A 22136-nucleotide genomic window follows, 5' to 3' on the forward strand; every position below is an offset into this window, starting at 1 on the left:
CAATAGAAAACCAATCCCCCCCTCAACCTCTAGTCTGCTTAAAAATATGTCATTACTACTTAACACTTTTGCATACACTTCTGTCTTGAATCTCTAACAATCGCCACTGCTAAGAGATATGTACTGTGCCCCAGGTAGAAAGCAAGCGCTTAGCTCATGCTGTCTTATGTAATTCCCAAGAGACCCTGACAGTGTATATTAGTATGCCCACTTTTCATCTTGCAAGCCAGAGATCCAGCTTGTGTGACTACGCTTTGACAGATGACATTTTAAAAGACTCTCTGACATCTTTCTCTTTGGCATTCTGGAGTTCCGTTTTCTATTACTAATCTACTATTAAAGTTGGTCACCAGAGTTGTTGGCATAAGAGAAAATAGGAGTGGCTCGGGATACAGGGCTCTGTCACATACCCTGGTTCACATACACGGTGAGTAATGTCAACCATTTTCCCCCAGCCTTCTTGGCATCAGGAGAGTAGACACTTGTCAGTGTCAAGGGTCTCATGAGTAGAAACTCATTTCTTCTTTGTCTTCCTTTTGAGGTGACAAAAGGGGCTTTGCATCAGAAACTACCTTATCACCACCAGAGGAGGCATGAAACTGGCTGAAAGTGGCTGTGTGAGATTAGAGGGACCCAGCATCCCTCTCGCTGCTGAGCCGCATAGCAGCATTGGCTTTTGCACATCTTAGCCTTTTGTCAGTGGGGAGGACAAATCATCTTCTGGGGTTCAAGTCTGTGATGAATTGTTATTACAGCTAACTGCGTTCCGACAACTCCAGGTGCATCCTGGATCTCAGCTTCCACTCTTCTGAGTCCCTAGTGAGGTGATAATCTTGAAAACTAGACTTTGAGAAACAGATGGATTATGTGGTTCCAACGGCTTCTTGCTCCAGCTACAGTCAACATATAATAAGGTGGAGAAGAATGTAAAGGGAAGTTGTTTCCATAGGATGTGGGTCCCCAAGGAAGTGGGGCTGTTCTTCCCCTAGCTGGAGAGAGAAATGTAGTTCTATCCCAAGAGATGCCCAGACATGGAGATAGGAGGAAACAAAGAAGACAAAGGCTAGGAAATAGAAAAGAAAAATCCCAGCTACAGAAACGTGTTAGCAGGTACTTACTGCTAGCATTTGGATCCAATCAATGGCATCCAAAGTGGTCATTGGGTCCTATCTGCTCAAGGTTTAAATTATTTGTGATGAGTATACAGAGAATAGAGTTATATCCCACTGGAGACTGGGGAAGGGCTGGGTTTTCTTTGCACTGAGCAGGCCATGACACGGGGCAACTGGGATGCTCTGAAGAAGCAGAAATGATTCTGAGAAGGCTCTTGACCAATGTCTCAAAGTCAGAGTTGTTCCCCACCCAGTGATGCCATAATATGGGAGCTGGGTATTTAGAAATAAAAAATTGCAAAGGTTTTTTTTTTATTTTCTTTGCTTTCATTTTATGTGGCTCTGAGTGTTTTTCTCCATGTGTGCATGTGTACCTGGTGCCTGCAGAGAACAGAGAGGATGCTGAATCCCTTGGAACTGGAGTTTGAGATAGTTGTGAGCCACCATTTGGTATTGGGAACTGAACCCAGGTCCTCTGCAAGAAGAGCAGGTGCTACTAGCCATTCTCACCCCTTGCTGTTCCCTTGAACCTAATACTAAAGAATTTGGGCTGGCATTATATAAATCTTTTTAATATAATTTTCTCAGAAGTTAATTTTTATTGCATTTTATAATACTGTGGTCTGAAATTTTTTTGTCATTTAAAAACTAACATGTAATTTAGATAGAGGAAAACCACCCCTTAGAGCAAGTTTGAGATGTACGTATATTTTGTTGCCTGTATCCTGAAATGTGGAAGGATTTCACCCCGCCCACCAACTTCCTGCTGTCACTCTGCTGTCAACTCCTCTTGCCTCCTTGTGTGACTGGCAACTCTTCTCTCTTCTCTGCCCTGCCATCTAGTTTTTAAAAAAATGTAACAGAGAAGGGCCACACATACCCGGCCTGGGAGCCTGTCTTCTTCTGCTCGGCCCTCTCATTGGAGAGTCACAATTCCTTGAGTGCATGTTCCTTGTGTGTTTTTGTTTATTAATGAATAGTGTTTTATGGAAGAACCACACTTTGTTCTCATCAGTCCTCCGTTGAGGCACAGTTGATTGATTTCCAGTTTGGGACAGTTATGAGTAAAGCTGTTTCAAACATTTGTGTTTACTGTTTTGTGTGTATATGTATGTGTGTGAACATAAGCTCTTATTTCATTCATGTAAATATCCTAGGATGGGGCTGGTGGATTACAAGACAAATCTATGTATAAATGTAAAAGAAACAGCAAAGCTGTTTGTGAAGTGGCTGTACCATCTCACGTTCGTTCCAGCTGGCAACCCACCAGACCTCCAGTTGCTCCGCATCTTTGCCAGCAGTAGGTATGGCTGGTTTAAAAAGTTTCAGCCTTTGAAATAGGTATGAGATACTATCTCATTCTGCTTTTACCTTGCCTTTGACTTGTAGCTGATTCTGTATTAGTATGAGGAACAGCTTTTTGGCGATCATTTGCCCTTTGCACATTTCTATTGGTGAAGTCTCTGTTCAGTCTTTTGCCAATTGTAAAAAAGCAAAAACAATAACTAGCTTATTTCCTATCTTTAAACTGTGGTATCTTCCATGGATTCCGGATAGGAGTCCATTATCAGATACATGCTTTGCAAATATTTTCTCCTAACCTTCTTGCCTTCTCATTCTTTAAGGTGGGAAATGACTTTCTTTGGTAAACCTCAGTTTCCCAGTTTTATCAGTTTCTTTTAGGCATCATACTTTGGGTATCATTGCGAGGCTTCCAGAAGTGTTTTGATATAGGTTTTGCATTTAGTTCTATGATCCGTGCCATGTTAATTTTTGTGGTTGTCCAATGGTCTGACCACTATTTGTTGAGGGACTCTGCATGCGATTTAAAAATCAACACAAACAAACCGAATGGTCATTCAGCAAGGACAGCCTGAGGAGTTCCAACATTCCCTACACGCCATTAACGGCTGCCTGCATTCTGATTGCAGGTCACAGCCAAGATGCTCAAATGTGCTTCCCCTGGCCGGGACTGCTCACCTTTCACTAAGGCTGCTTCTAAGCTGGATTGACAAAGCAGAAGTGACCTCATCTCCCATTAATCAAAGGACAGCTTCTTAGCTCTTTCTATTTTGTACAAAACAAAACAACAAAAAACAAAACAAACAAACAAAAAACTATCTTTAGAAATCTGATACAAGGTTGGCTTTTTTTCCGCTTATTCTTTTTTCTTTTTCCCTTCTAATCTTTGAACAATCAAACTTATAATTTTTCTTCCCAATATGTTACAAATCTCTCTGCCTGCTGGAAACATTGGGGAAAGATTCCCCCTCTCTTCTTTTTTTATTACCCATTGCTTTGTTCCGAATAGTTGGAAACAGCTGTATTTTTTCACCAATCTGTGGGAAACTTGGAAATTGCTGAAGGCTGGCAAGCAGCTCAAATGAATGTGTGAAATGCGACATCAGATTCCGGAAGAAAACGCCGTCCAGCTCCCATGGCTCTGGTTCGCAGACTCCTGCAGAGGGGCATTCAGCACTAGGGGGTATCTTGTTTATCAGCATGGTCTGCTTACACTTCTGGAAGAAAATCTGCGGCCCGATCTCCTGTGCTGGCACCTGAATAATTAGGCCAAGCCTCATGTTGGCATAAGAGTTGCTAGCCCAGGTTGACATGGTAACCTAGTATGAGTGGGAATGATGTGGTATTGCTGGAAGAACATTTTATCACACGGAGAATAATCAGTTATTCTTGGCAAGGCTATTTGTCCTGAAATCAAGGCTAGCTCAGAGGAAGAAAGGTATGCTTCTCTTGTCTCCCCCATCTTCTCCGTAGTGTGCTAGGCTCTGTGGGTAAATCGCCCTGCTCTCTGGAGCCGTAGTGACGATGAGATGTGTTGGTTGGCCTCTCTGCGACTCTGTGAAGTCACGTGGAAATTCAGGAACCTGGTTATCTAATCTAAGCCCATTTCCTAAAATGACAAGATGTTACATACTCGGTATTAAATGTAGAAGGCGATCCCTTTCCTGATCTACGGGAAAGATCACCAGCTACTTGAGGGTCACACTGCCTCCCGGGCTGTTTTCGGTCTGTATTGGGCCTAATATGTTCCTGCTCTTACCTTAGGAATTTCTTTCTGAAATTAGGTCCCTTCAATAAAGATCCACTTAATAAATTGCATTTGATCCTGTAACCCACAGGTACGTGGAGAGGAACAAAACGGCTCCTACTCTCTTTCCTTCTTCTTGGATTGTTTTCTTCCTTACTTGCATAATAGCCCTTATTTTCTTTTGCACTGTGTGGCTGCCCTAAGCTCAACTTCATATCACTCTCTATTGCCAGCATCCAACAGAGACTTAAGGAGCCTCTGGGCCCTGTATTTTTAGGTCAGTTTTCTGGCCTGGGCCTATCTTCACTTGGAGGTTCATTCCTTGTTTGATCTACATGGATGGGACCAGTGTCATGGGGCACGCCGTGCAATCGAGGGGGCAGGATGGTCATAGTCTCAAGAGGACATGACAGGACAAGCAAGCTGCCCAACAAGCCCCGAGACACGCTGTGCACATCAGAGTTGAAATCCAGTGGAGGAAATGCGAAGTGGAGTGGACACTAAACCCCACTCAGAGAAAGGTACAGGGTCCCACACACCTGCCCCGGGGCCAGACTAGACTGAGAGAACCTTGGCAGATCTGCACAGCTGCACCAGGAAATGTGCATTGCGGAGCCTGTCTCCTTCTATTTTGACTTTGCAGAGACCCACACAGACGAAAAAAATCAAATCATTCCGTGTACCAGCTCAACATGGCCACAGTATTCCTGAAGCCCCACAGGGAAGCTTATTGCTATATTCAAAAGTGTCTGATAAAAGCTAGAATAGTGCTTGCAATATGGCAAGGACCTCTCACAAAATTACCAGGGAAGTCTCCACCCAGAGAAAGGAACAGTGATGGATCTAGAAAGTCATTTTATCATGTAGGATCAGTTAAACTGGTTATGTATCTCTTAATAAGTGAGTAGAACTAGCTTCATCGCACACTCCCAGTTTAGCACATTGGCCTCTCCAGTCCTGTCTTTTTTCCGACTTGTCCTTTTCTGCTGTTCTGAGTTCTGATTGTATGTTTGACAAGACAGGAATTCCTCTGCCTACTCTTCATAGGCGTCCCTATCTGTCAGTCTGTTTGTCATATAGGCCATTGCACTACCTAAGAAATAAGTTTTATTTGCTCGCCTTTTTCAAGAGATACAGTAAGGTCATGTCTCAGTCTGTCTCTGAGGCCAGATGGTTTACGCAGACACAGAAGCTTCGTGGTGGGAGAAGAGGATATTGTGAGGCGGGAAGAGAAGTCAGAGGTCAAAGATCGGGCAGTGCGTACACGAGAATTGGCAAGTGGGGCACTCTGGGAGAGTCAGAAGAAAGGGAGAGTGTAAACTCAAAGATGAGGAGAGGAGAAGAAAGAAAGGAGGAAGAGAAGGAGAAGGAAGAAGAGGAGGAGGAAGAGGAAGAGAAGGAAGAAGAGGAGGAGGAGGAAGAGAAGAAGAAGAAAGAAGAGAAGGAAGAAGAAAGGGGGAAGAGGAGAAGGAAAAAGAGGAGGAGGAAAGGAGGAAGAGGAGAAGATGGAGAAGGAAGAAGAGGTCTGCAGAACTGGTGCTCACTGAGATAGAGGAGGAAGAGCCATACAGGGAGCTTCCTGCCCTGCCATGGTATATCTGCGAAGCTCTAAATACAGAATCTACCCTGTGGTCAAAGTGGTGCTTTTCTTCCAGTGTGGACTGGCAGAAGCACGTGAAAGGCGAGGAAGACAGAGAAGGGGCAATCTTAGCTCCCATCAGATATCTCAGGGACTCTGCAGGCCTTGGAGGGAAGCCTGCCTTCTGGACAAGAGAGAAGTGTTGCAGCAGGAAAGCTCGGGACAGTAGGGCTGCCTGTATAAGACTGTACCAGCCAGCCTTTCCCCACGGGTGAGGAAGGACTCACAAAGGCCCAACCCCTGGCTGAAGAGCTAGAAGCAATCCAGGCCTTCTGAGGGACTGCCAGTTTTCCTCAGGAACAAGCTGCTTGCTAATGCTCACACAGTGCCCTGTAAGTGGAGGAAATGGTAGGCGGCGTGAACATTTACCCCCAAGTGGGAAGCCTTACACTCTTGCACGTACGGACAAGTCTAATTGGGCTCAGTAGCAACCTATCTATATAGATCTATATACAGCTATAACTATCACATGTATCAATAAGTATAAAAGATAATAAAGCAATAATAATTGTAGAGATGGAGAACAGGAACCTGAGAGGAAGATGTGGGAGGGACAGTAGAGGAACTGGAGAGAAAGGGAAAAACAGTGGATTTGGTAAAAACACATTGTACTCACGTATGACTTATTTTTATTTGAAGCAGGGTGTTTCTGTGTAGTAGCCTTGGTTGTCCTGTACTCACTTTCTAGACCAGGCTGGCCTTGAAGTCACAGAGTCCACCTGCCTCAGCCTCCCAGTGCCAGGATGACAGGCGTGTACCACAGCACCCAGCTTCCATGTATGGCATTTTAAAGAAAAAGGAAAGAAAATTTTAAACTGTTAATCTAATCAAGAAAAGGATGTCATTCTGCGGACTGATGCCTTGCTGAAATAAGTAAATAGATGGATGGAGGATAAAGTAGTGGCACCTACTAAACCCTGACTGTGCAGCAACTACTGTGCTCGACACTAGGAAGGTGCTTAGCACCCCAGTAAAATCTCCAGTTGGTCCTTGTTCAGATGAGACTTAGAAAAAGGTCAGGTTGATTAAAAGAATTAAAGTTTGCGTGTGCACGTGAGCATGCTTGCCTGTATGTGTGTGAAAATCTATCGACAAACTGGCTTGTGGTGTTTCTGCAGAGGACCTTGGGACTGTGAGGCCAATTGCAAGCCAGGGTCTGTGTCTTAGCAGCTCAGGGCACCTGGAACAGCAGCTCACCTGGCAACGGGACTGGCTTATTCAGGCAACAGGAAGGATGTTTGTCCGCAGCCCACTGCTTCCGGCTTCTGGGCTCCAAAGCGACAATTTTGAGAACATTGTGTGATGCACCAGGGAGGTGAAAAGGGATGATTGTTAAAAAACCGCCAACAGATTCTTTACGTAAGAAATGCCATTTAAAAAAAAAATGAGAAAGCAGAATTCTTCTTTGGGTGATGAACAGGAAGCAGATCTTTTAAATCAAAGCTTCATTAATTTTCAGTGATTTTGACTTTTATTATTGTAGGCAGCCCTTTGATCTTAATATATATAAATATATATGTATACATAATTGATTGTAGAAATGCCAGATGTGCCAGAAGGAAATGCTGATCTATATGTACAGTGTCTTTGGTTGCTCTGAGGCTGAACCTGAGGGAATTAGGGTTAGGGGCAGCCCAGCGCCTGAGTGCTCATCCAGGATGAAGTGCCTTCAGATTACACAGGGCTGTGGAGTGCCAGGGAACAAACAATCGGGTTGGTCATGAGACCACAGCAATGTTTTTGCTTCTGTGTACAAATCACGGGAATCCCCACATATTGTGGTAAAATCAGAGTCCAGTAGCATTGCCAGATGGAGTCATCTTGTGTCCAAACCTAGAATCTGCGTCTCGATGCAAAGTGGCTTATAGGATGTCTCCCTGGGGCATAAGCTACTATAGCCCAGATGGCAGGATGACCCCTGTGGAAGAAACATATGGTAGGCTCTATCTGTCATTCACGGAGCAAGAGCGAGTACAGCGCTCAGGAGAGCCAATTAAACAAGAGCCAACGCCACGGACAGTGGGCCTCTCTGGCCACAGCTGAACAGAAAGCAAAACTCTGAGAGGCAGGGAAGAGGGAAATCTCTCACGGGGATGCTGAACATGGGCAGAAGATGGGAAAGCAAGGGGATGGATGGTGGAGAAGGCAAGGTGAAATTAAGGGCTGGGTCTCCACAGTGCTTTGAAGTTCTCTATGGTGGAATTGTCAACAACTGCACGGCCCGAGCCTTGGTGCAGAGTTTTGGTTAACTCTCATTTTCTCTGATTTCCTTCCCCTGGGGCCCCAGAAAAACATGCTAAGACCAAATTGAAAGTACGGGTGTAATTCAGGGAACGCCGGGGTATGAGTGTGGATGCGAGCCAGGAGAGGGAGAGAAGTCAATAATGGGTGTGCCACGAGGCCAGCCTCCAAGACGAGCCACTGGGACTATCTCACTGGGGGAGCACCCCACCCCAATGTCATCCCACTCAGAGCCCAACTCCACTTAGTGGTGAGTGCAGGAGGTCTCCTGGGGATTTTAATCCTACAATCCTTAGCCTGCCTGCACAGCTGCACAGTGAGCCCCAACAACAGGAAACACTGGGAGGGACAGAAAGGCTGTACCTGTCTTTGGCAGCTGGACAGTATGAGCTGTGGTAGGGGCAGACGAGAGAATGCAGCCAAGGCACAGATGTCAGTAACAACCATAATTTTTCTTTCAAAAGTATTTCATAGTGGGGACCTGATAACCGAACACACACATTTCTCCGTGGGAAATGAAGTGTTTTTATTCATTGAGGAAATAATGTGCTGTGTGTGGTTGGAAAATGGCAGAAGGGGGAAGTACAGGGAAAGCCTCCAGCTCACTTCAGAACAGAAATAGCCTCCACTGACCGGATACAAAGCTGCCTTTTTGGTGTCTTCTCTGCTGCTGCCACCCATTTGAAAACAGGGTCTAGGACATGGAAGAAGAGAAAGTTCCTGGGCCTGAATGGCATTTGTAGAGGAGACTCTCAGATTGACTGGGAACGGGAAGCTTGCTTGGAGTCTACCTGAAGCCCTTGGTCCATCTCTGCAGTTCCATCATAGACTGTAGGAAGCATGAAACCATTCCCACGAAACAGGACCCATTGTGTCATGCCTATTAGAGTTTTATGAGGCAGCTTGTTGCACTGAGTTATAAAGACGGGTATTTAGTTATTGGACTGACTTTATGAGCTATTTGCAATAAAGGGGAGTCTAAGGAATGCTGCAGCTTGATGTTGACAGGGACCTTTTCCGCAGAATAACAAATGAGCATAAAGCAATATAATCTCACAGGAGAGAGAAAGCAAGAGAGGGAAGGCACATGGAGCCTGGTACTGGTATATATGGGAATATAACAGACAAGAAAGAATGTCCATTTTCATTGGCAGCACCTGACTTCAAATCTCCATTTCTCTCCTTGAGGGAGAGAAATACATGGGTGAGGTGTCATAAGTTTGGGATCTTGGTCAGAGGCCAGTGGGACTTCCCAGGCCGAGGATACACTCTCTCCTTCTTAAGATTCCAATAAAAATAGAAGGAAGAGAAATGCATAGCACATGAAGTGAACTATGGGCCACACGAGCTGTGGTTGTTATAACTAAGATCTAAACATCTAATTGGGTGACTAAGATGTGTGTGTAGGGCAAAGCTGGTGAAAAGCTTCGCTCACAAAGTTGTCTCTAGCATGGCTTCTTTGGGTTGGCTCTGTCTCTTATGACATAAAGAATATAGCATTATTTTGTAAACTTAGAGCACATATGATATAAATATATAGACGAGAAGCAGGTCTTTAGAGCAGAGCCTGAATGGAGAAGATTCTGAAATTGTAAATCTCCTGATAATGGATGGAGACTCAGCCTGGTAAGATGGCTGAGCAGGACCATCTAGGCAATGCCCGAGTGACACTGGGCAGGCCACATCACCCCTCTGTTCCTTCCTTTCTTTCTCTGAAAGATGAGAGCATTATAGTCCTCCTTGCATAGTTACTTATAAAATACTTAAGTACATATATATTTTTTGTATGTGTGCACGTGTGCACATGCACATGTTTCTGTGTGTGGGTACATGCATTGGTTTACAGAGGTACTGGGTACAGACATATCAGTGACCAGAGCTATCAGATCCCACTAGAGGTGCAGGCTTAGAACCCCAAGTGAGAACAAAGCTCCGATCCTCTGCAAAGACAATGCCTGCTCTTAACTGCTGAGTCATCTCTCCATTCTCTAGGAAATGTCCAGACCAACGGACACATATTAAATGCTTCCGCCGTTTAAGAAAAAAATATTAATATTAACCCTAATGAGAGCCCTTTGCCATGTTCTTTTGTAACGGCCAAAGTTAACCAGTATGCCTCACTTGCTCATGGACAGATACTTCCTGGAATGCTAGAGCCAACTGTTTTCTCCATAACCTACTTAACTTTATCTTCTGCCTATATATATGTTTCAGTGTCCTGCCAGACCCAGGTGTTTCCTACATCCACAACAGCACCAAAGCAGCTACAAGTGTTCAACTCTGACCTCATAGACTTCCATCAAGCTGGACCTGCACCTTCCCTCCCAGCCAAGGATGTTCTTGCAGACCCTGGACAGCATCAAAGCAGCCAGTTCTTCCTGGACTTGGCCAGCATTTCAGCCTTTTGACTTCCCTACAGTGCCCCCAGTGTCAGCAGGAAGTAGCCAAAAGAGGGATCTACGCCCATTATTCACTTATTATTAAAAAAAGGCTGGAATGGTGTGGTTCAGGACCAGGACAGGCAGCTCCAGGTTCTCCCAGTGTTCCTCAGACTCTACCTGCTGCCTTGCATGGCTGGCAACTCTCTACTGACAACCCTCTACCCTAAATTTGCCAGGGCAGAGGCTTCTCTTTCTCCTCTTGACCATGTAATCTGACCATTTTGTTGCTATTATTTCTCTCTCTCTCAACCCCTTGCATGGCAACCAAGAGCTGCTTCCAATGAACCTAAATGTATATACTTTAACTTACCTTACATGAGAAGCAGCCCAGTTCCTCATTTTTTAATTATAGAAAAAGGGAGGAATATAAGTATTTTGGCACCTGCTTCTGGGTTGCCTAGCAACCTATGACATCATCAAGTGTGCCAGCCAGGTGGCCACACCTGGAAGGTGTGGTTACCTTCCTCCTTAAAGGGACCAGCCTGCCATGTGGTCCCCCCTCTTGGCCTTTCTTGCTCTTGGCCTCTTGCCTCTTGCCCTCTCCCCTTTCTCTGTTGGGGCACCCTCCTCTTTCTTTCCCCCCCCCCCCATCATGTCCTGCTCTCCCTTCTCTTTTCTCTTCATCTCCATCTAATAAACCTCTTTCATATAAAATCTGTTGTGTGCCTAATGGTCATTATTTAATTGTCCCCAACAGGATACCCTCCTTTGGTCTGAATGAACACTTATATTCCATCTTCCCAACTGCTTCCTTGTCCTGTTTTGGGTTTTACTTCATGCCCCAGGCTGTCCTCCATGTCCTGTGGACACCCTCCTTCCCTGACTTGGGCTCTGTATTTCAATCTACAATCTACAGACGGATACCTTTTCCACCCTGCTCAGGCCCCATACCCAGCCACCTGCTCAGGCTGCTGTAAGGAAGGCCGCTTGGTAAAATATTTACTAGAAGTCAGTGTGACTCAGCAGATTTTAAGAGTCTTCTTGGGTCTGAGGGGCGGGGAGAGTTAAGCTCTGAATAAAACAACAATGTCCAAATCTGGAAAATCTGAGTACGTTAAGAATGCTAAGATGAAATTAATTGTCCTTCTTTTTCTCCATGTTAGCACAGTGAGGCAAACTGCTACCGTGCCTTGTGGGTGAGCTGGCTGGTGAAGGTTGGAGAAGGTTGTGACGTCAGGCTGCTAGGCTCACATCCCTGTTGAGTTTGTGCAAGCCTGGGGAGACTGGAGAGGAGCCATAGTGAGGAGGGGCAGTTTTCGGCACCAATTTTGCGATTTCTGCTCTCCGTTCCAGAGCTAGATATCTCGATTAAGAAATAAATGAATAAACTGAGGATGCAGCCAGGGGTTCAGTGAGATGAAACTGATGAGAGATGTTTCTGGCAGACCAGGTGACTTCAGTGGGGGAAATTAATCCAATTTCATGTAAGTGCATTTCCTCTGGACCCAGGAACTCAGGAAACACAGTCCCTCGGAAAGGATGGAGTAGGTTTCATTTTCTAGTTATCACTTTTCTTATGCTGGTAAAACAGTGCTACTTCAAAGGCCTGGGTTGGGGAGCCGTTCCTGTAAGGGTGAGCAGATCTGAGTGGCTGGCCAGGCTGGACCTGCTTTATAAGCCCCTCCCCCCCCCCCCCCCCGCAAGGGGCAGCCAATCTGTGGAATTACTGCTTTCCCGGACCCTGCCTGCTGGGCTGCGGGCCTGGTGAGGGGTGGGGACGGGGTGGGGGATTTCACAGTTCCCTAGCTCAATTAGAAGACAAAGCAGGATTGTCGCTGGCTTTGTTCCATGGATTTTCAATGGGGGCAAAGGAAGGCTCCCGGAGGATGGAAAACCCTAAATTGTTCTCGCTTTATCATCTTTTTAAAATGTGTTGTGCATTCTTGGGCTGGAGGGCAAAGGAAATATAGCTTCACTCCTACCCCACTTGCCCCTCTCCATCTAGCCGTGTCAGGCCCCGAGTATTTAAGGGAGTTCTAATTACAGAGGAAACAGATTCCCTATCTGGTCCGGGCTCTTGTCAGTATAGCGTGTTCCACATGGGAATAAGGGGAGTAGCGATTTGGAGGAGTGCTGATGTTTATTGGGCATGACTTAACTCACGCTGCATCTTTGTATTATTTTTTTCCTTGCCCGCCTTTTAAGAATAATCACTTCAAAATGATTAATGATGCCTGAAGCCACCATCCTCACTTCCTGCGGTGAGCGGCAGAACTTTTGTGCATGTCTGAGTTTGTGCAAGGGTGGGCTCTCAGACTCCCTGAGACAGTTTCCCATCCTGTCCAGACAGTTGGCTTATTGTTCAGGAAAGCTGACTGTCTGGGGATGGGGTGGGGGCTGCAGAGAGGGGACCCTGCCCTGTCCCCTGCTTCGAGGAAAGGAGTGAAATTGGTTACCTCTCAAGGTGCCCGGACAAGCTAGTTGCTGGATTAGTTGGATCCTAATGCTTGTGCTCTCTCTCTCTCTCTCTCTCTCTCTCTCTCTCTCTCTTTCTGCCTCTCTGTGTGTGTGTGTTCAAGAATTAAGAACAATACTATGGTATGTTTGAAAACCGATAGGATTACTGAAAGATCATGGGTGGGGGCTGAGGGGCGGACTGGGTTGGGACCTTCGAAACAAAAGGTCACACCCCTGCTGGGCTGTAGCCAGCTCTGGAAGCCCAGGCAGAGCTTCAGCGAGGAACTAACTCCCCAGGGGAGCATCCTGCCTCCTTCCTGGGAGCATCCTGGGAAAACTTGCTGACCCCTCGGAGCCGAGAGATTGCAATGGCTCAAGCTGCACCTATCTCTGCCAGCCCGGGAGAGACCTGCAGCACCTCCAGGTGCCATCTTTATAAATCGTATTTAGTAAAGACTATGAGTAGTTCTTGCAGATGACTACCAGTGACTGGTTCCCCTTCCGGTTGCTGAAAGTCTCGGCCTAGTGTTTGTCATGTAAATATTCTCCAATTTTCTTTCCTACCCCTCCATTCCGCCTTTGCATTCCAGCTCTCAGGAAGGCCATTTGGTGAAATATTGACAAAAGTTTTCCTTTTGTGGTGCTAAGAACAGTGACAATCCCTTTTGCCCCTAAAGCACTGGATGGAGGGGCTGAGCTTTGTTCAGAGGGCTGATCAAGTGGGGCTGGCTGGCTTAAGAGAGACACGAAGGCTGACAGAATTCTCTCGGCTGACGGGGCGTGCCGGGAAGTGAGTGTGCACACATGGATGTGCAAACTTCTCTCCTGTACAGATTCATCCCGGCAGGGGTCAGTGTCCTTGGATTCATCACATTAGATGCTTGTGAGCTTTGATGGAGAACGACATCTGCAGAGAAATAACGAAAGCTTGAAGTATTCCTTCAGGGTTGCCTTTTATTGAAAAGCCAGATAGAGAGCCCACGCGTGCAATCCCAGCACTTGGGAGGCAAAAGCAGGAGGATGGTTTTGAGTTTAAGACCAGTCTGGGGTAGATAGTAAGTTCCTGCTTCAGACAAACAAGTCAAGTGTGAGACAACAAAAAAATTAACTCCCCTCCCCTCCACCAGATTCAAAAGCCTCCAGACACAGGCTCCCCCTGAGCAGACCTGTTCTTAGGCTGTGTTGTAGAAATCAGATTGGCAGTTTGTAGAACTAGCCTAGCATCAACTGTATTAGAAATAGGCAATGGTTTGAGGCAGGGTTCCCAGGGGTTAGAGCTGGGAGCCTGATCTTTATGTTAATAGAGCACCTGCTTGAGCAATCCGGGAGCCCTGGTTTTCTTCCCACGGTGCCTCCTCCATGTGAACTAATCTGTTAGCTGGTATGTGTGTCGGCTTATTTAGGAACATGTGTGCTGACAATTGGCTCCTGACTGTAAAATATGGTCTTGGGGAGAAAATGATTAATCGCCTGCCTTACAGGATGTGTGTGTATATGCTTTTGATGACAGGCATTATCAGTATGTATGTGTCTATAAAACTAAAGGCAAGCAATCATTAAGACACTGGGAGTGTGAATAAGCAGAAGAGCTCTTGGAGTTATCTGGACTTTCATTCTCTTCATGGGCATGGAGTCAGGGAGATGTTATTTCTCCTTGAGTACATCATTTTCAGATATAGAACAGAAGACAATTCATGGCAGAAGAATTTTCCTTGAGCACTCAGTATTGTGCTGATATACACTATTTTAAAAAGAAACAGGGCTGCTGAGAACAGTCGCATTTGCCTGCTGTCCCAGCCCTATGGAGGCTAAGTCACGTTCAAGGCTAGCCTGAGTGGCTAGGGTGAGTGAGTGTAGCTCAAAACAAAAATGCCAACCAGACCTCCCACACCTCCCGCTAAAAAGACATAACAAACAACAAAACAACATGGAAAGCAAACAAAAGAAATAAATCCAGTTGCATCTCAAAAAGGAGATCTTTACAACAATTTGTCTGTTTGGTGCTCTATGTTTCTTTTAAAGCTGTGAATGGTGGTCAGCTCTGTATTCGGTGTCAGGATTAGGCAGAGGCCCATTGGTCTCTTGTTAAAACCCAGAACGACAGACAACTGGATAATTTAGTTCCCCACAAAACTAAATGTAGGCAATTTACAAGCATGATTTATGAATGAGAGATTGAAAGAAAGAGCGCAAAATATAGCATTCCTTCCTTATAAAATGGACACGGTATTATGAAAACTTAAACATATTCCCAGAAAGTAAAACTTTAAATGGAAGAACTGGATGGCATGGATGGACATCTGGAAAGCTTTGTATCTGGCTTTGGTTGGGGGTAGCATCCTGAACTTTTTTTTTTTTTTTAATTTTTTGTTTTTTCAAGACAGGGTTTCTCTGTGTAGCCCTGCCTGTCCTGGAACTCACTCTGTAGACCAGGCTGGCCTTGACCTATGCCTTTTGAGTGTTGGGATCAAAGGTGTGCGCCACCATGCCCTGTTAAGGAATCCTGAAGATTTTTTTAAAAATTATATTTAATTTCATTTCCTTTTATGTGCATTGGTGTTTTGTCTGCATGCTTGTCTATGTGAGGGTGCCAGATCTGGGAGTTACAGCCAGTTGTGATCTACCGTGTGGGTACCGGGACTTGAGCCCAGGTCCTCTGGAAGAGCAGTCAGTGCCTTTAACTACTAAGCCATCTCTCCAGCTCCTCCCAAAGACTTTTAATCCTGGCATAAGCATTCTTTCTTTGGAGTATTACTGTAACATAGGAGCCCAGAGTGAATTTGAGGGGAGAAATACTGGAGGGCACGGAGGTGGCTAGCTGAGGGACCGGTGTTCCAGGCTATGACAACCCAGGACAACCTGCAAGTGCTTTGTGCCTGCCGCAGGGAGACAGCGAAAGAGCGGCTTCGGGGAGATGGAGAGATGGCGTACTCATGAAATAACCTGGCATCACCCTGGTTAGATTAGGGACAGGGTCAGGTGGGCAGCCAAGCCACCAGGAAGTGGAGAGAAAATGAAGCGAGTAGTGACTGCACAGCTCAGAAGATGGCAGAGTGACTGGCTGTTTTTCTTTCTTTTCCAGAAGGACTTGAAGATTCTTTCAGACACTCGGCAAATGTTTATTGGTGTCTGCTAAGAGCTAAGTACAGAGGAGTTGGAGATAAAAGGTCCCTCTGCTCTGAAAGAGCTCTCAGGCTTGCTAAGAGAATGGAGAGGTGAACAACCAGGCCTAATGTGGTGTGTCAAGAGCTGGGGGGTGGGATGGGTGGGCGGGGGGGGGGGCAAGTGGGTGGGGGAGGCCATAGCTCTTGTCACACAGGGAAGAGTATTGAGGCTTCCTGGAGAGAGCCAATGGTCAGGGCTAATTAGGCATTCTCCGGGCTAATCCTGGAGGAACTTCCTTCTAGGCATGGAGAACCCAGGACCCAGAGGGATGGAAGAGTGATTCTTCCATTGTCTGTGAGGACTGGCGGACACAGGGAGTGTTGAGGCAGGAGGCAGAAGTGGGTCAGCAGGCCTAGGGGAAGCCCCCAGCGTGGCTCACAATGAGTTATCCACAGAGTGGAGAGCTGAGGGGAGAAAGGAGCAGTGAGGTTTGATTAAGAGTGGAAAGTGAGGTTTTGAGGTGGGGAGAGAGGATGGCCTTGGCTTTCCTGACAGGGTAGTGCCTGAGGCCATCTGCCAGTGCACTGAGGCTTGCCATATTGTCATTATTTAAAATTCACAAAGACTTTCATCAGCCTTGTAACAGACTCTCACTGACACCCGGCCTTACATCTGTTGATCTGCTTTTAAATGTGGTGCGATCTTCCCTCCCTCTATCTGCCGGGATGCGAGTGCCAGGCGTGCCGGCCCTGGACTGGAGCCAAGGAGTATTGATTACATACTGTCTGTCCTGTTGTCCAAACTTGTGTATGCTCCACAGTCAAACATCACCCAACAGGAAGGGTGCTTCATGGAATTCCAATTATGAGTCTTGGTGAGTTTTTCAGGAAACAAAATCAGAAGTTGGTTTTACACTCATTAATGTGTATTTTAAAAGGGAGTCTCTGCCCTCTTTTTAAATTTCAAAGAGAAGAATAATATGGAAGAGACTGGGTAGCTGGCACAAAGCATTCTGCTCTAAACTCTGGAGGCTGCAGTCTGCACTGATTTTACAGAACCTAACAACTCCCGATTGCCAGCAAGGGTGGCGAGCTCCCCACCCCCACATACAACTTTATCCACTACAATGACAGAAACTTAGTTACCTATGTATTAGAGAACTCTAGACTTCTGACATGTGAGTACTTTAAGTTTAAATTGTGTGTGTGTCGTGGTATATCTGTGTGTTGTATGTCAACGCATGCGTGTCCCTATATGTATGTGTGGAGGCCTGAGGAAGATGTCGGCTGCTCCGTGCTGTTAATGATCTCTATCTGAGTCCCTCGAGCTCTCTCACGGATCCTGGAGGTAATCTTATATCCTATTGTAAGTCTCAGCAATCCCTCTGTCTCCACACTCTGCAGCACTGAGGTTCCAGGCACATGGGGTCGAGCTCAGCTTTTTAATAGGGTGCTGAGATCTTAGCCGAGGCCCCCATACTTATGGAGTTTGCCGACTGAGCTATAGCCCTCATGAGCAGTTTTGGACAATAATTCTGAATTCTATCTGTGGTTAGCTTGCAAGGTGAAATTGGCTAATGTGAACTTCGTAAGTTTGTGAAAAGCTATGTCAGCTGAAGGGACCCACAAGTATCTACTGAGAGGCAAAGGGGCCAGGATATGAGAAAATCAGCACAGAGGGAAGGAGGAAGAAAGCAGAAATTGCAAAGAGAATAGGATTTGCAGGAAATGGATGTTATGTGACTTGTTCATGATAGTTTTACCATGTAGCCTAGATGATTTTTAGCAAGGGTTTGAATAGAATACAATTTATTCCATTTCTTCCTTTACACACACACACACACACACACACACACACACACACACAACGATGAAGGGAAAAGTGACAGCTTTCTCAGAAGAACAGTATGACCTATCGTGTGGAGACTTTTTAGGAGTTAACACGACAAAGTTGTGCCCACGCCACCTCTGTCTCTCACCACCTCTCCAAAGATACGCAGGCCCTGTCACCTTACAGGAGGCAATAGAGACTACACAGCTGTGACTAGGCTGAGGCTCTGGAGAAGAGGGTTTTATGCCGTGTAGCCTGGCTTGGCCAACTCAATCACAAAGGAGGAAGTTAGGACGGGAGAGGGAGTGCAAGCAGGATGGGGCCTGCATATGGAAGCAGAGGTCAGAGTGACGCCATTGCTGGAAGGAGCAGTGAGCCAAAGGGACCCAGCAACTGGAGAAGACAGGAATGAGTCTGTGCAGAAGCCTCCGGGAGGCATGCAGTTCTGCTTTGGACACCCTTACTCTGTTCCCTAGCACCACCTCTGTCCACTCCACTATGTTAAAGTCATGTTGTTTCAAGTATTACATTCGGACTCATTTATTACATCAACGAGGGGAAACAAATACAAACCTCGTGCCTGGTCCTGATCATCGGATTTTCTACTCTTCTTGCCTTCCAGATGTGCCCTTAGTTTCCTATGTGATCTTAATTCACTTCAAATTTCTTTCTTTCCTTACCTGAGTCTGTGTGGGGTGGTGGGGAGGGGTGTCAGGAGGTACTAAAGATGGAAGCCATGGTCTTGCACGTGGCAGGCAAGAGTTCCACCACTGAGCTGCACCTCGGTCCTGTAATTGCTTTTCTTTATTAGATGTGAGCCCCCTGCGGGGAAGAATGGCCCTGTTCTAGCTTTGTGTCTCTGAGCAGGCGCAGTGCCCCACTGTGGACTCGGAGCGCGCTCACTGGCTGAGTGAGGGTCAAATCAGTGCCTCAAGGAGAATTTTCAAGTGGATCAAAAGGAATTGTGTCTGTCCTCTGTGGTTTGGGAAGACCGTGTCATCCTTTGAAGACAAGCAAGCTTGGACAGCCTGGCTCACAACAGAACGTGAGGGAGGGGCCGTTCTCCGCACCACTTCTGATAACCGTTCTTTTCTTCCTTTACGCTGGGGTCTGAAGTCTGGCAAGAACAGCGGGCCCACGTGGGCATTGGTGTGAACCCTGGGTGGGCTATGAAGCCCATTGGGTGCCAACCCACGCAGTCTCTTTCCTGGGTCTCGTCCCGATCACAGGGCCTGAGAGTTTCCTGGAAGGAGCCTGTCTCCCGCGCGAGTGGGCTCTCCTTCGGGGACCGAGCCTCCTCCAGCTGGAGCCTCCGTTCAGCTTCTGCTCTCCAGGCGGGCCTCCGCCGGCCTCACGCCGTGGCCTCCGGGACACGTTTCTGTGTCGATGCTGCCATGGAACCAAATCCAAGGAGGTTGGGGTCTTGAGAGAATTTTCCCTTTTTTTTCCTCTTTGGTTCTCCTACAGTTTCTGTGGAAGTAGAGGGGTACTGCGAACTCACGATCTCGGCTGAAGTAGAGGGGTACTTCGAACTCAGGATCTCGGCTTTTCTGGGTCAGCAGTTCCAAGGGCCTCGGTGCAGCAGAAAGGCCCAGTCACCCCACGCTACTTCTGCCTCCTAGCACCGAGAACCGCTTTCTGTGTTTCCCTTCTGCCCCCCTCTCTGCTTACGGAATCTGCCTTCTCCAGCATGTCCCTGGGGCCTAGCCACCCCCACTCCCCACCCCACGCTGTGCTTCCGCTTCCGTCTGCTGCAGCCCGCCCGGCTTTGCTCCTGCTGCAGTTCCAGGAGTTCACACCACACGTCTTCGTGGTGAAGACAACTTCCTTTTGAGAGAGGTCCCCGGGAGGATGTGCTGGCTGTGTGTCTGTCCCTGCACTGGCCCCTGGTGTTGGGTGTTCACTTCCTGCTCTGCCAGGGCAGTGACAGCTCTCTCAAAAACACACGCTGGGCTGAAAGACTGGTTTGCCCTGACAGATGAAGGAATTTCCATAAAGATGATTAAAATGATATGGAAGGCATATGTATGGCCCACACAGTTGAAACCAGGGGCTGGACGGATCTACCCGCACACGCAGCAGCATTAACAAATATGGAAGAAACAACGCAAATGTCTACAAACAGACAATGTTTGAACGGATAAACAAATTTGGCATATGCGTACAATGGGATATTGGCCTTAGAATAGAATGAAATTCTGATATCGGATGCAGGCTACAGCGTGAATCAACCTTGAATACACTTAGCCGAGTGAAGAGAGCCAGGTACAAAAAGATGCATTCGCTGTCATTCCACCTGTATGAGAAAACTGTCAAACTCATAGAACAGTGGTCACTAGAGTCCTGGGGTGAGGGGACACGGAGTTACTGTCTAAGCAGCCTGCCTTGCTGTTCGAGGAGATGGCTGTGTACTCACGTGAATGCACTTAATCGCTAAGTGTTAATCATTAAGTCTTAATGGAACTGAGCTGTACACTTAAAATGGTGAGTTTGGTAAAGCTTATGTTACCTGTCCTTTTACCACAGAAAACTATAACGAGTGACATGGATGCTAGTTGTGTCCTTCTTCATAATTTAGTTTTCTTTTTGGTCTAGGGTATGAGTATAAGAAACAAAAGATGTGCAAATTGTTGGAGATCTGCCCACCAAGATAGCTGTTGTTTGTGCGTCTTCTATGTCATGCTTCGAATAAAACTTATTTACATAACGCTGAAATACACTTTACGTCTAAGTAATTTTTTCCTGTGACTTTTGTACACCAATCTAGGAAAGAAAACATATTTATTGAGGCAAATGCCTGTTTTCAAAGGTTACCAAAATAAACTCTGTGACTGTGGCAACCTTTGGGACTGGGCTGAGAAACCTGGATTTTGCAATCCTTAACACACACATTGAATGACACTTCTTGTCCTGGGCTCCCTGACTTCATATTGGAAATATGTGACCTCCAGGTCACCCGGCTCTCTGAAAGGGAGCTTTGATAGAGACCAACTGAGCAATAGGATTTCTCTTGGTGCAGGTAGTTTTTGTGGCTGATAGTTGTATTAAAGTTTTGCAAAACAAATACCACCTGCTTGCTTAATCTGGGAAAAAGAGTTTGGGTGGAATGAACTCAAATTTGATGGCCAGGTGCCCTGGGTGCTTGGCAGGCTTATAGGGTGATTTTTAGTGAGTCATTTTGACATTGTGTGTCTGCATGCCACCAGGGAATCAGGATTGACAGTGGCCTACCATGATCACACCTGCCGGTCTTCTTAGGGTGACCCAGGGTAAATGTACAGTTTGGGGAGCAGGCATGGTGGAAACAGAGGCACCATCTCTAGTGTAGCATAAATAAAAACAATAGTAAATCACAAAAGCTGTAAGATCCTGCTTTCTTTGTCCTGATGAGTAATTCAGTACTATCTGAAATATCAAATTGAAATTTATCTCCTTCTTTCCTGTTCTCTCCCCCTTCCGTTCCTTCCTTACTCCCATTCTCCTTCTGTCTTTTATTTTCTGCCTTTTTTTGCAGTTCACGCTTCCTGAGTATTACATTTTTGCCCTTTATATCATCCAGAGCTACACATGAATACTGACACACACACACATACACACCACACCACACACATCACATGCACACACATGCATGCACACCAAACTACTCTCTGTCTTGCTTTTTTCTTTACTGTCTTCAAGAAAGAATTATAGGTATCTACACAGAAAGTGAAGGGAGCTGGCAAACAGGTGATTGATCAGGGAAGGTGTGGAGATGAGCTTATCCTTAGCATTTTTCTTTCCTATCATTCTCTTCAACCACCACATGGAAGAGACGGGCCTTTCCCAATATTAGGGGTATTGGGGAGACCAAAGTGAAGAACAATGCGGCATGCTATGTCTATGCCTTCTTTTAGTGGCTGTCATCCTCCCTGGGAGATTCTGTGCTTCTGAGGGGTCAGCTGACAGTCTGCGTTGGGGGTGGGGTGGGGGAGGCTTCAGGGAGAACCTTCCTGGGGCTGTGAGGAGAAGGGCCAGTCTGCTGGCTTCTTTCTGTGTGGCCGACTGGACTCAGGTTGGCGTGATGATCTGAGAGAATGGCAGATTGTAGCACAGGCCAACAACTGGAAAATTGTCGAATTTGAAACACTGCTAAATATCAGCAATAATAACTATGGTGAGGATGATCTTCTAGCTAAGAGACCAGCCAGGTACTTTTATGTAGTGTGTTTTGAATCCTGTGATACGTTGCTGTTTTCTTCATTTTAAACTCGGGAGACAGCTACCGTCGTTAGAGGGAACATACAGGGCAACCCCTGTGGAGAAGGAAGGTGATGTACATTAAA

General features: G+C 46.4%; 2 long non-coding RNA genes across 2 annotated transcripts in view; both read left to right on the forward strand.

Annotated features, from left to right (window-relative positions):
* The window catches only part of LOC132654521 (uncharacterized), a 31622-nt gene extending 20486 nt beyond the window's left edge, over positions 1-11136 (forward strand). Inside the window, exon 2 of the long non-coding RNA XR_009592153.1 lies at positions 10256-11136. This is a non-coding gene — a long non-coding RNA (uncharacterized LOC132654521). The remainder of the gene's footprint in view (positions 1-10255) is intronic.
* A 5121-nt stretch (positions 11137-16257) lies between these two features.
* LOC132654522 (uncharacterized) lies at positions 16258-20498 on the forward strand. Its single transcript, XR_009592154.1, has 3 exons — positions 16258-16858; positions 16953-17161; positions 18682-20498. It is a non-coding gene; the product is annotated as an uncharacterized LOC132654522 (long non-coding RNA).
* Positions 20499-22136: the final 1638 nt, after the last annotated feature.

This window comes from Meriones unguiculatus, chromosome 6 (genome assembly GCF_030254825.1).
Source record: "Meriones unguiculatus strain TT.TT164.6M chromosome 6, Bangor_MerUng_6.1, whole genome shotgun sequence".
NCBI classification, from domain to species: Eukaryota; Metazoa; Chordata; class Mammalia; order Rodentia; family Muridae; genus Meriones; species Meriones unguiculatus.